We start from the raw sequence: 14002 nt of genomic DNA, 5'->3' as shown, positions 1-14002 counted from the left end.
GTGACTAATTGTACATATATTGCATACCCTTTTGATTACCTCGATTATTTTTTATAGTTATACTGTATCTACATTTTCTAATACATGCATCAACTTATTTCCTGTCAACAAATTTTGTGATTGTATTATTGCATCTGAACCCTGGTTGTACAGTGGTTAAGAGCTCAGCTGCTAACCAAGAGGTCGGCATTTGAATCTTCCAGTTGCTCCTTGGAAACCCTATGGGACAGATCTGCTCTGTCCTATCACGGGTTCCTGTGAGTAGGAATCAACTGGACTACAACCTTTTTTTTTTTTAAAATTGCATCAAACCCACAAATATTTTAGCCCATAATCTAAAACTATACCATACAGAAAAAAAAAAAAAACGATGCTACTAAAAGTCTATTTTAATTATGATTAGATCTATGGTTTTCAATCATTTTCAGTAAAATATTTTTACTTAAAAAATTATGAAGAGCATCAAAATGCAAAAGTCATATATGTGGCAGCTCATAGTGAGGACTTGATGGTGATCCACTGTTCCACTAGGGGGGCAGGCCTATCACTGTTCCAATTTGTCCTCCCCACCACCAAAATTTTTCAAATATGAAGGCTATATGGACTAGAGCTTTAGAAACTTCTAGACGTAACTAAGTTGAAATCAACTCTATGGCAATGGGAGAATCTATCGATTCTATTCAACTGTGAATGTGCTAAGTTTATCATATATTTTTTTCTAATCTAATTAAATTATACTGTGAGGTAGAAAAAGAAGGTTATGTATAAATGTGTTGCAGATAAAAATGAAGCCCCTAAAAGTCTTTCAGTTTTTAGACTACGGCTGATGATATCTGAGATAATCACCTAAGCACTATTGACAATCTGGATACATTGTTTGATTAACTTTTTTATAGTTCCTGTTGATTTTGTTAAATAGTAAAAAATATCTAAAAAGAATTGTTAAGAATTATAAACTCGTTCTTCTATAATAAAAGTGAGCAGCTGTTCTACTAATAATACATAGAAGAGTAACTGAAACAAACTAGCATGGTAGGTCCCCATTCAGTAAGTGGTAGTTGAATACCTGACAAATGGATGATAATAAATAAGTGTAAATTCATGATAGTGAATAAGTAAGTCAAAGATTGTTCGTAGCCAATTAGGGAACTGCTTTTGCCAGGATAGGGAACCATCAACCTTCTGTTTGGCTATATTCACCAAAACAGACATACATAGTGACATTGCGATCCTAGCCACCACACTGTTTAAAAAAGTAGTCACAAAAACTAGAAAACTTCAGAAGAAAGGTCTAAAGCTGGGTGGAATTTTCAACTAGCATTCAATTTAATACAAATATTAACATATAAGAATCAGTGGCTGAGCAAATTCTTGTGTCCTACACTGACTTTTTTTTTTTTTTTTACACTGACTTAGGAGCAATCTTTTCTCAATAATGGGTGGCAAGAGAGAGTCTCTAACAGTGAGGTTGTGGAGGGCAATTACTCTTCCAACACTAAAGGAACGCTGATTGCAGCGTAACTTTCAAAGTTTGACGTATTTATAAATTCAAAGTATCTGAGTGATTGTTGTATGATGAAATGGAAAGATAACAATGAGCACAGATGATAGATTAAATTATTCTAACACGTTCTCGAGCACAGTTTAAGGTAATTTGAAACAATAAGGAAAGGGTAAAAATAATTGCTGGTGTCAATAGCTGCTTGTGCTCAGAGGCAATATTTTTTCAGCAGACAGGTAAAAATACAGCATTAATTTCTTTTGGAATTGTTTTTGCAGTTTTCTTGGTGGTGGTGGTGGTGTGGTATAAGCAGCCTCAAATTCTTACAATCTCTTTTTAAATTGGCCTTGTCCTTGCGTAAATGCACAGCGACTTCTCCCCATAAAGATGAAAATATTAGTCAGGGTTTGCTGTAAGTAGGAATGGTGTTCAATGTTAATTGAGTACCTACTATGAGCAAGGAAACCCTAGTGGCATAGGGTTAAATGCTATGGCTGCTAACCAAAAGGTCAGCAGTTCGAAGCCACCAGGTGCTCCTTGAAAATCTATAGGGCAGCTCTACTCTGTCCTACAGGGTCACTATGAGTCAGAATCAACTCTGTGAAATGAGTTATTTGGTTTATTATGAGCAAAAGACTATGTTTTCTTGTTTGTTTGTGTGAGTGTATGTGTGTTTTCCCTTTCTGTACTTATTAACTTAGCCCTTAGAAGAGCCCTGAAGAGTAGGGCTTTATCACTCACATCTTAGTGAGAAGGAAAAAAGTTCAGAAAGATTTGATAACTTGCTCAAAGACATAGAGTTAGTGAGAGGGAGAACCTTGAACTCTACTTCACAGACAAAGCTTTCGATTACAAAAAGATAAATGATTCTTTCTAATTTTGTCTCTTATCTTCTTTAAAAAAATTAATGGATACATACTAGATGATATATTTACACTCTGGACATATTTTTCTCCAGGTATATGTACTCATTTATATGTACACATGTGTTATGGATTTAACTACCCATTGCCGTGGAGTTGATTCTGACTCATAGAGACCCTGTGGAACTGAATAGAGCTGCCCTATAGAGTTTCCAGGCAGCGGATGGTAGATTCGAACTGCTGACCTTTTGGTTAGCAGCCAAACTCTTAACCACTGTGCCACCAGGGCTCCATGGATTTGATAAAACAAAAAAAAACCAAACCCATTGCCATCGAGTGGATTTTGGTAGTGCCCCCCTAAAAGATATTTTCAAGACCTATCTTCCTGCACGTGTAAATATTATTTTGTTTGTAAATAGAGTTTTTTCTTTGTGAAAATGTTACTAGTTAACAAGATCATACTGGAACAGGCGGGGTTCTATTCCTTTCTAAGCAGAGTCTTATAAAAGGAGGCCACAGACAGAGTCGCACAGGAAGATGCCATGTGAGGATATGTCTACAAAACAAGGAACACTGAGATGCCTGGGGCTATGAAAACTGGAGGAAACAAGGAAGAATCTTTCCATAGAGCATTCAGAGTTAGCATAGCCCTACCAATGCCCTGAATTCAGACTTGTAGCATCCAGAATTGTGAGAAAATAAATCTCCATAATTTAAAACCACGTACTTTGTGGTATTTTGTTACAGCAGTCCTAGAAAACTATCTATTTATCTGTCTGTCTGTCTATCCATCTGTTGTTGTGTGCCTTCAAGTCAATTACAAATCACAGTGACCCTATAGGACCGAGTACAACTAACTACCCCATAGGGTTTCCAAGGCTGTAATCTTTATAGATTCAGACTGTCACATCTTTCTCCCTCGTTGCTGCTGGTGGGTTCAAACCACTGACCTTTAGGTTAGCAGCTGAGCACTTTACCCACTGTTCCACCAGGGCTCATATATATATCACTCATATGTATCTAGTTTATATATTAATATATATAAACACATAAACTATAATGTACATCACGTATGTATTTATAGATAAATACATATATAAATACATTTATATATAAAAATACATAAACGATACACATGTATGCATTTTAGCTATCTTCATGAGCACACAAATGCTCAGAGTATGAATACATAAGCAGCACTTACGCAGTTTTCCATGGTAGTTCCCTCTGCAAAGTAAATTATCACCCAGTGGCCAACCAACACCAGGGTGTTGATCACATATTAGATTCATAACTCTGCGTATTCTGTGTTTTATAAGTATAAGATTGAGTAAAATTCAGTTTATTATGACTTACTTTTTTCTACCCAATTGATTTATTACCATATTTTCTAGGTAATGAAAAAAAAAAAAGGAGTGAGATCATAGCATTAAAACAGCACATTCAAAAGATTAAGCAAAAAATAGAAGGAGAAATCCAGGGAACCCTGTAGAAATTAAAGTGAGGAAGATGGAAGTTGTACTATATTTATAAATACTAGTCTTTAGGAGAATTTTCCCTCTGTGATCTGCTCATGTACTGAATAGATACAGCAAATATTTTCTTATTTAATACTTAAAAAGCTGAAACTACAATTACACAACAGATGATTTGTCATTTTTTAAAATTATTTAATAGTAAATTCAACTTGAAATTGTGAGGGAAATAGAAGATGAAATCTACGAATTAATATACCTCTTAGTCAATAAATCATGGGTGTGTACTCTTTCACAATGCTTTGTGTGTATAAGTATGCATTAATGAATAGTCGTGGTTGTAATAGAGAATCCCAAAAACCTTAAACTTTCTCTAATTCAAAATAGACCAATATATATAATGACAAGCAAACAACCCAAAAACTTGTAGTCATAGTGTCCATTCCAGCTCATAGCAACCCTGTGAATTGCTTCTTATAATGACAGAATAGGTGAATACAACTGAATTTCTCTTTACAGATTTATGCAGTCCAATTTTGTGTAATCTTCATAAGCGTTTTTTTTTTAAATGCTGTGAATGTGGTCAATTACCTAAGACTTTATTCAAGCATCTATTTGAGAATGCTAAACTAGAAACAGAACCTATTGAATCAACAAACCAATCTACTACCACTCTCAAGGTTCACAAATTAAAAAAAAAGAAAAAAAAACTCCAAGTCCCTCCCAAGATCTTAGTAGTTTTTATTTCATCAAAAATTACATCCTTAATTTATAATTATAATAGGAATGATATTCGGAACAATTCACACAAAATTCAACATAAACCCTTATTCTCTGAGTAGAATGGAACTTACAAAGTTATTATTTTGCTATATCAGTAATTTATAAATATATTTTAGCTGAAAAAATGTTAATATATGCTTCAAAGTCTGTCTTTTAATTAGGAATAGAATTATTGCAATCAGTACACAGTAATTGTAGAACGGGCTGTTTTCAAGGAATATAAGAAAATAACAGAAAAGATTGTTTTATATAATAAAATATAATTTTAAAAAAATACGATATTTTTCAAGTTTTTAGGGGAAAAAAAAAAAAAGACCCAATAAAATATTTGTGCATATTCCTGGGAAGGCATGTATTTTTAAAATGTAATTTTTAAAAATCAGTTTATAATTAAAATATGAACATGAAGACTTTGGAAGACTCTTCTAACACTTGTTATTAATAACCAATTAATGTTAAAATATATAGCCAAACGTTGTAACAAGCTTTTTTTCATGGCCAGAAAATATAGTGGCAGAACTGTTTATCATCCTAAAGTATTTGAGTGGGAAACTGAAGTCCAACCCATGCTGATCTTTTCTACAAGTATGCATCTCTATATGAAAAAGAACACTGGATCAGGCTTGGAAGAAGACTCATTAACAACCTGTGATATACAAATGACACAACCTTGCTTGCTGAAAGTGAAGAGGACTTGAAGCACTTAGTGATGAAGATCAAAGACTACAGCTTTCAGTATGGATTACACCTCAACATAAAGAAAACAAAAATCTCAACTGGACCAATATGCAACAACATGATAAATGGAGAAAAGATTGAGGTTGTCAAGGATTTCGTTTCACGTAGATCAACAATCAGCACCCACATATTACATTAGTCACATCTGCTGCAAAAGATCTCTTTAAAGTGTTAAAAAGCAAAGATGTCATTTTGAGCACTAAGGTACGCCTGACCTAAGCCATGGTGTTTTCAATTGCTTCATGTGCATGTGAAAGCTGGGCAATGAATAAGGCCAACAGATGAGGAATTGACACCGTTGATTTATGGTGTTGGGGAAGAATATTGAATATACCATGGACTGACAAAAAAAAAAAAAAAAACGAACATATCTGTCTTGGAAGAAGTACAGGCAGAACACTCCTTAGTAGTGAGGGTGATGAAACTTTTTCTCATGTACTTCAGACTTGCTATAAGGAGGGACCCATCCCTGGAGAAGGATATCATGCTTGGTAAAGCAGAGGGTCAATGAGAAATTGGAAGACCGTCAAAGAGATGGATTGACATAGTAGCTGCAAAAATGGGCTCAAGCCTAACAATTGTGTGGATGGTGCAGGACCAGGCAGTGTTTCTTTCTGTTGTTCATAGGGTAGCTATGGATCCAAACAGACTCGACGGCACCTAGCAACAATAACGATACCTCTCTTGAAGGAGCCTTGATGGTACAATTGCAAAGTACTCTTCTTCTAAGCAAAAAGTGTCAATTCAAACCCACCTGGTGGCTCCATGAGTCAAAGACCTGGGTTATAAGATTCTGTAACTATTACAGCCTAAAAAGTCATATGGGGATAGTTTTACTCAGTTACACGGGGTCATTATGAGTTGGAACCAACTTGATGGCACTCAACAACAATACTTCTCTTCACCTGGGACAATGGCTGTTAATCAAAAACCAAACCTATTGCCATCTAGTTGATTCTAGCTCATGGCAACTCCACGTGCATAGAGTAGAGCTGCTTCACAGGGTTTTCTTGGTTGTAATCTTATGGTGTACCTGACCCAAGTCAAGGTTATTTTCAGTTGTCTCATATTCATCTAGAAGCTGGACAATAAATAAGACAAAAAAGAATTGACACATTTGAATTATGATGTTGGCAAAGAATATTGAATATATCATGGACTGCCAGATATATGCAGATATACATACATATATATATGTATACAATGAACAAATCTACTTTGTAAGAAGTGCAGCCAGAATGCTGCTTAGCAGCAAGGATGGAGAGATTTTTGTGTCACTTACTTTGAACATATTATCAGGGGGGATCAGTCCCTGGAGAAGGATATTATGCTTGGTAAAGTGAAAGGTCAGCGAAAAAGAGGAAAACCCTAAATGAGGTAGATTGACACAGTAGCTGCAACAATGGGTTCAAACATAGCAACAGTTGTGAGGGTGGTGCTGTACAGAGCATCTTTTTGTTCTGGTATGCATAAAGTTGCTATGAGTCAGAACCAAGTTGATGGCATGTAACAACAACATCAACAATCTTAAGGAAGAAGATAGCCAGACCTTCCTTCTGTGGCGTACTGGGTAGGTTTGAATCACTAACCTTTAAGTTAGTAGAGGAGTGAAAATACTTTGTGCCATGCAGGGACCTGGATAATAAAGTTGTTGAACAAAAGATATGTGAGTAATTAATTGTCATACACGATCTAAGAAAGGGAGAGCCCTGATTTGATGCTTAATAAATATTGAAAATGTGTCTTGGTATTAATAATAAATACTTAATGCATAGTCTTCTTTTGGCTGAAATTATTCCTTAAGCATAAAAGGCAATGATTCCTAAATTCTCAGCCAGTTTAAAGCATCACTTAAGAAATCAAGTTCCATTTGATCAAATTAGATGATTACCAATTTTTCATCTAAATTGGTTTCTACACTAGAAGTAACCACTGTGAGGATATACCTTATGCAGACAACCAGTAAATTGTAAACACATGAAATACCATTTGGGTTTATAAAACACTATCTTAAGAGTAATTCTTCTGAGTTGCTTACTTGGGCTTCTATTGTTCTTCTTTACTACTCTGAATTCTCCAACATATTTACACACATTGAAAGCAGGGACAGAGCTTACAATTTTAACCCTTCCAGGGCCATGCATGGGGTCATCTATTTATAGGTGTTCAACAAATATTTTTAACAAATATTTGCTGAATGTTCAAATGAATCAATTAAAAAAAAAAAAAACTACAAGCATGGGGACTGTATCTTGCATTCATAGAAAATTCCTCACTCTCCAATCAAAATTCACTCCTTTCTAAGATGATATTATTTTTTTTTTTTCATAATATTTTATTGCATTTTTGGTGAAAGTTTACACAGCAGGTTAGGTTTCTCTTTGACAATCTCCACACAAACTGATGAATGACATTAGCTGCATTTTTCACGTTGAGTCAGCATTTTCTTTAACTGTGTTCTGGTTGTTCCATTTCCAGTACTTCAGTTTTCCCTACAAGTCGGAACCGACTCGACGGCAATGGGTATTTTTATTGTATAGTTTTCCTGCACCCTTATCTTCTCTGCTTTGCTTTGGATTAAATGTTGACCTTTTGGACTCGTCCAGATTTTTTTTTTTTTTTTTTTAGTAGTACACTGATCTAATGGGTAATACCTTTTATTTTGTGCGGCACTCTGCTTTTCTGCTAAAAGGCGATTGCAGGAGATAATTTTGGTTCAAGGATTAAAGAACATCTCAGAATGATAGTCTCAGGGACTCCTCTGGTCTCAGGTGGTACAGTTATTCTGGACTTTTATAAGATTTTTCCTCCCATTCTAACCAGGATCAGCTATTGGAAGACCTTATTTCTTACCTGTTTCTTTTAGCTCAAAAAATACAGTCATTTGATGACTTGTCCTAATATCATGACTAAATAGTATTTTGGAAACTTGGAAAAGTCTTTATCGACTTATTAAAAATTTACTCAGCTATTGAATGCTTACCATGTTGCAGAAAATATCTGTGTTTTGTGTGATTAGATTCAACATTTATATATTTTTCATAGTTTATGTATAGTCTTATCATTATATACAGTTGGAATCTAAAATATAATTATAAACTTTAATGAAAAAATTTACCAACATATGATCATCAAAAATAATTTTTGTCTTAAAATATCAGACCTGTAAAATTTATTGATAAAAAAATCTGTAATACAGTGCTTCAATTCCTTGTACTGATTTATTAAAGCACTGAATATATCCACAATAAATTTTATTAATGCCCTGTCCCCGATAATCTATGTATTAAAATAATATATGTAATCTATACTTTTCGTGAATGAATAAGTGAAGAGAGAACATAGTAACATCCTACTTTTATTAAACATTTTTGTAATGAAGTATTTTCTTAGATGAAAGAATGTCCGAAGCATTTCCCTTGTCAAAGGCACATTTCTAAAGGGATCTGAAGATAATGTCATTACTAATATCTGTGAGTATCTATTCTATTTTATTTAGAACAACAACAACAACAAAAAAGATTCAGGATAGATATCAAAGAGGTATTTTCTAGAGATATATTTCACGGCAAGGACAGTTGCCACTCTTCCTGGCGTATTGTTGACAATATTTATTTAGTAATTCTCTCTGCTTACGAATTGCCGTGGCGACTTCCTGTTTTCTGGAGAAGATTCCCGGGGCCCGCGCTGAATGGAGAACTTAGTTTTTATCTCCAAGTGTATTTAATAAACGTGCCCACAGGAGAACTCCTCTAGAGAAAGTTACCTCTATTTTCTGTGAATCTTTTAAAAACAACATATTCATTTCGAAGAGTTATGTTAGAGCAAAAAAATCTTGATGTTGTTCCAGGTAGTGTCTTCTTTGTCACCTTTAGGTCATAGGGGGCTGGACAGAATAAGTTTATTCTTATCCACCTTTGCCGTAAACTATACGTGTATGTTGTAAATCAACCTCTGCTAGTAAAAAAAAAAGAAAAAAAAAAAAGTAGAGATACAAAATTTGCTGGAAAGGAATTAGTACTCAAGAACTTGGCCCATTGTTCTAATTCTATGACATTCCAATATTGTAATTTCTTTCTTAGAAACATTATCATAATGATTTTCTTACTTTGATATTGTTTATTATGAAAATCAAGATCTCGTTCCCATTTTATTTTATCAAAAATGCATTTTGTTCCTAACTATGTAGAGCAGTTTGCCTGATAGTGCATTAGCACTGAAGTCAGTATATCCTATTTCCTGCCTTTTGTCCAAGCTGTTATCTGAGATCAGGACACCCCTTTTCTCATTGTCTCTTTTCAGTGAAGGCTTAACAGACTCTAATAAAAGGACGTATCCAGTTTCCTTCATTACGGTCTATCTTTAAATAATCTCAGTTTGGCTCTAAGGAGGAGCCAGTTTCCTAGTACCCAGACAGCTGATAGGAGCAATTTTTTAAGGACTAAGGGCAGCCATAGTTATCATAATTTATCTTCCAGGAGAGGTGACACTCTCAATGCACAGTATCTTTTCTAAAGGTAAGAAAAATTCAATTGCAATTAGATGCCGAATGGCCATTGAGAAAATATAATTATAGCAACCATAATTTAGCCAAATTGTACACACTTTCTCCTAACACAGCACATCAATAAAGCTAAAAGCTCCATACAATTTAGACACAACATTAACAAAAATGGATAAATTTAATATTAAAATTTATTGTATCTGAAAAATAAATTTAAAAGTGAAGTTTATCCTTGTCAAATAGTTGATTTTCCTATAAAGCACTTGATGGCAATGTGTTTGCAAACAGATGGTACTGATGTACAGGAAATAACTCAGTCCCACAAATTTATAAATTATTATTAACTAACCTTGAGAAGTAGATTCTATTTTAGAAAATGTTCTAAGTTAAACACATCATTTAGGTAACTGATTGTATTCATTATTACTTAAAATAATTCCTAGCAACAGTCTTTCCAGTTTTACATGAGAAATAAAGAAAATGTCAGCAATTAGTGAGACATTATTTAAAATATTAATTTTCTTATTGTTAATGATTTTTAAAAATTAATCAGAAGGTAGAGGAAGAATCATAATTAAAGATTTCTCTTAATTTGCTGTTTAATAGAATTTGGAAATGTTTTTTCTCTTGTATATTATAAAAAAATTAAATCTTCCTAAATTTACGGATGTTAGTATTAGACATAATTACTTTAAAAATAGGACAATGAATTGTTTTCTCCTCCTTCCGTTCCTTCCCCTTTAAAGTTTGAGTGCTTAAACCTGGCCTTGGGTCCCAGCTTCTTATGAAACTATACTTCCCTCTTGCTGAATCTTTTAGTGAATTTTTGTTCTACTTATGCCTGCTTGAATTTACTCACTATCACAACCGAATGTCAGACAGAAATGCAACTTTTCTGGTTCCTGTTGTGAATAATTGAAACAACATATTTTTATTGTGTTTTAAAGCTCACAAGATGTTTTCACTTACATTGTATCTTTTATATATATAATTTTATTTATTTTGTTGTTGCTAAGAATGTACACAGCAAAACATACACCAATTTAGTAGTTTCTATATGTCCCAAAAAAAAAATTATTTTATTTTCTATATATACCATTTAGTGATATTGATGACATTCTTCGAATTGTATAACCATTCTCACCCTCCTTTTCTGAATTGTTCCTTTTTTTTTTATTATTAGCTTAAATTCACTGCCCCCTGAGGTTGCTATCTAATCTTTTGAGTAGCTTTTATCAATTTGATACCATATAGATAGTTCTTAAGAGAACATAATACTCAAGGGAGACTTTTTTTTTTTACTAGCTAAGCTAAACTATTGTTTGGTAAAAGAAGACTTCAGCAGATATTTTTGGTTTAAGGTTTAAAGATTATCTCAGGGCAATAGTTTCAGGAGCTCATCCAAGCTTCATGGCTCCAGGAAGTCTGGAGTTCAAGAGAATTTGAAATTTTTTTTCCACATTTTTACCCTTTTGGTATCTTTATTGACACAACAGCTCTTGAAGTACTTATTGCTAGATCCTTTTTTACATATAAGGAAATAGAAGCCAAAGAGTTATCTAATGGCATACACTCACAAGGTAATTATAAAAAAAGCTTGTGAGTCAAACCAACCAAAAAAACCAAACCCACTGCCACTGAGTCGATTCTGACTCATAGCGACCCTGTAGGACAGAGTAGAACTGCCCCATAGAATTTCCAAGGAGCACCTGGCAAATTCGAACTGGTGACCTCTTGGTTAGCAGCCGTAGCACATAACCACTGCACCACCAGGGTTTCCAGGTGTGAGTCAAACCACTTATTCTAATTTTTAATCTAGTAATGTTTCTTTGTCTAATACTCCAGATTGCAGAGATGTAAATCTTTCTCTAGTTAGCTCGTTCTTTGCATTTCTTTTTTCGATAGTAAAATCCATGAGAATCCTAATCAACTCCTAGTGATGGACCATGTCTGCTTTGCTCAACACTCTGCAATTCACAGAGCATACGATCACTGGTCACTGGCTGTCAGCAACTGCTCAAATCTTTTTTTTTTTTTTTTTAACTTCAGGAATAGTTTCAGTTCTGGGCTAACAGTGCGATTGGGGGCCATAGGTTTAGGGGTCCTCCAGTCTCTGTCAGATTCTTAAGTCTGGCATTTTTTAGAGAATTGGAGTTCTGTTCTACATTTTTCTCTTGCTCTGTAGAGGACTCCCTGTTGTGTTTGCTGTCAGGGTAATCGTTGGCTGTAGCCAGGCACCATCTAGTTCTTCTGGTCTCAGGTTGGTGGAGGCTCTGGTTCATTTGGTCCTTTAGTCCTTTGGGCTAGTATTTTTCCTGTGTCTTTAGTTTTCTTCATTTTCCTTTGCTCTGAGGAGTACTCAATAAATCTTGTCAAATGCATGAATGAAATCCTGAGACTAACTTGATTCCTGAGTTCTTATCACATTCAGCAACTTACTGGATTTCTTAGGACACATGAGGAAATTCAGCAGGATTGAAGTCAGTGCATGGTGGTGGTTGTTGTTGCTGTTAGTAGTAGCAGTAAAAGTAGTAGTAATAGTGGTGATAGTTGAATGTTTCTAAAACTGCAGTGATTTTTAAAAATAGGAAATTGCTTTAAAATGTTTTTTGTTTTTATTTGACTTTAAACATACGATATTCCAGCAAACAATTAGGAATGATACATTGTAATATCTATGCATTTTATATTATATATGAAATATGTATCTATATATATCTCAGATAGAGGGTGACTCTTAATTTGCTTAATTGGCAATTACTGTTTTAACCCTTTGGTGACCCAATTATTTCCTGCTTTGAATTTTTTCTTGATACCATGTGTTTTCATTAATGTAAGCATGCTGAATCATTGAGTGTGTCTGAATTTTTGGTAGATAGTATGGATTTTTTTTCTTGCCCCCTCCCACAAGCCAATCCTAAGTGTTTAGTGATACATATGAAGTACCACCAATACACCCCAAAGTCCCTTCCATTAATTACACCCCAGAGTCCCTGCAGGGGTCTATTGGGGCAAATGTGTAACAAATAAATTCTTCAAAATTCCTATTTTTCCTTTTAGAATTCAGACACCTAATACAACACCCTATAAAAGTAATAATTTGCGGCACACAACTGTTTCTTCAGTTTCAATCAGTCATAAAGGCCCCTGCCCTGAGGCAGCACTCACTGTCAGTGGTACAGCAGCTTCCTTATAAACCTCAGAGGCTGGAAGATTTCGAGGTCACTATATGTACTGCCAGGGCATGAAAGAGTTAAAATAGGTGAACAGGCGAGCAAGGCAGGTGGGCAGGGAGGGAGGGAGACAAACATACTCACATATAGCATGCCTCTTTCAAGCAATAATTACCAAATAAAATATGAGTCAAGGTTTTTTCACTCTTTACATTTATCGTCTACTCTTTACCAGGCACTTTTCTAGGCACCCACAGTGACAACAAAGTCACTTATTTACTGGTGTGCTCCTCTAAGTCAAGAAAAATACATAAACAAATAAATTTGAGAAAACTCTTAACTTGTGCAGTATGTTTAAAAAAAAAAATTTTTTTACTGGAGGCAAAACCTATTTCTCTTTGATTTAGTAATCTACAGTTCTTTCCCATGGTCATGAGGCATATCTTGAGATGTGATTCAGGATTGTTTCTTATCCTTTCTTTTTCCTTTGGCATGACAAATACACAACTACCTTTCTTTCTATACATCCTATGTCCTGAGGACTTACTTGCAACAGGCAGAGTTTCAAGATTTGTGCATTTTGAAAATCAGGTCTTAAATCTTAATGACGACTGCTAATATAGGATACAATGTATAGTGCCACACCTCTAATTTAATTCCTGTAATTATTTTCTGTAATTTGATGTGCTTCATATATATATACATATACATAGTTATATATATCTATATATATATATAAATATGGATAAATATATATATGAAGTACATCGTACTTTAATCTTTATTTATTGACTGTAAGATGCACCGTTAGGCTATGTGCCATGCAGAAAGAAAAAGAAATGCTCTCAATTAAATTATGGCATAATTCTTCAATCACAATGAACAATTCATAAAGTGGTCACATCATTTTTTTGCTACTTCGAAATTTCTTTTCTATACTCAAGGATTTGTTGATTTCTCATGTC

This window comes from Elephas maximus, chromosome 14, assembly GCF_024166365.1.
Source record: "Elephas maximus indicus isolate mEleMax1 chromosome 14, mEleMax1 primary haplotype, whole genome shotgun sequence".
In the NCBI taxonomy this organism is placed as follows: domain Eukaryota; kingdom Metazoa; phylum Chordata; class Mammalia; order Proboscidea; family Elephantidae; genus Elephas; species Elephas maximus.
This window is presented reverse-complemented; position numbering follows the sequence as displayed.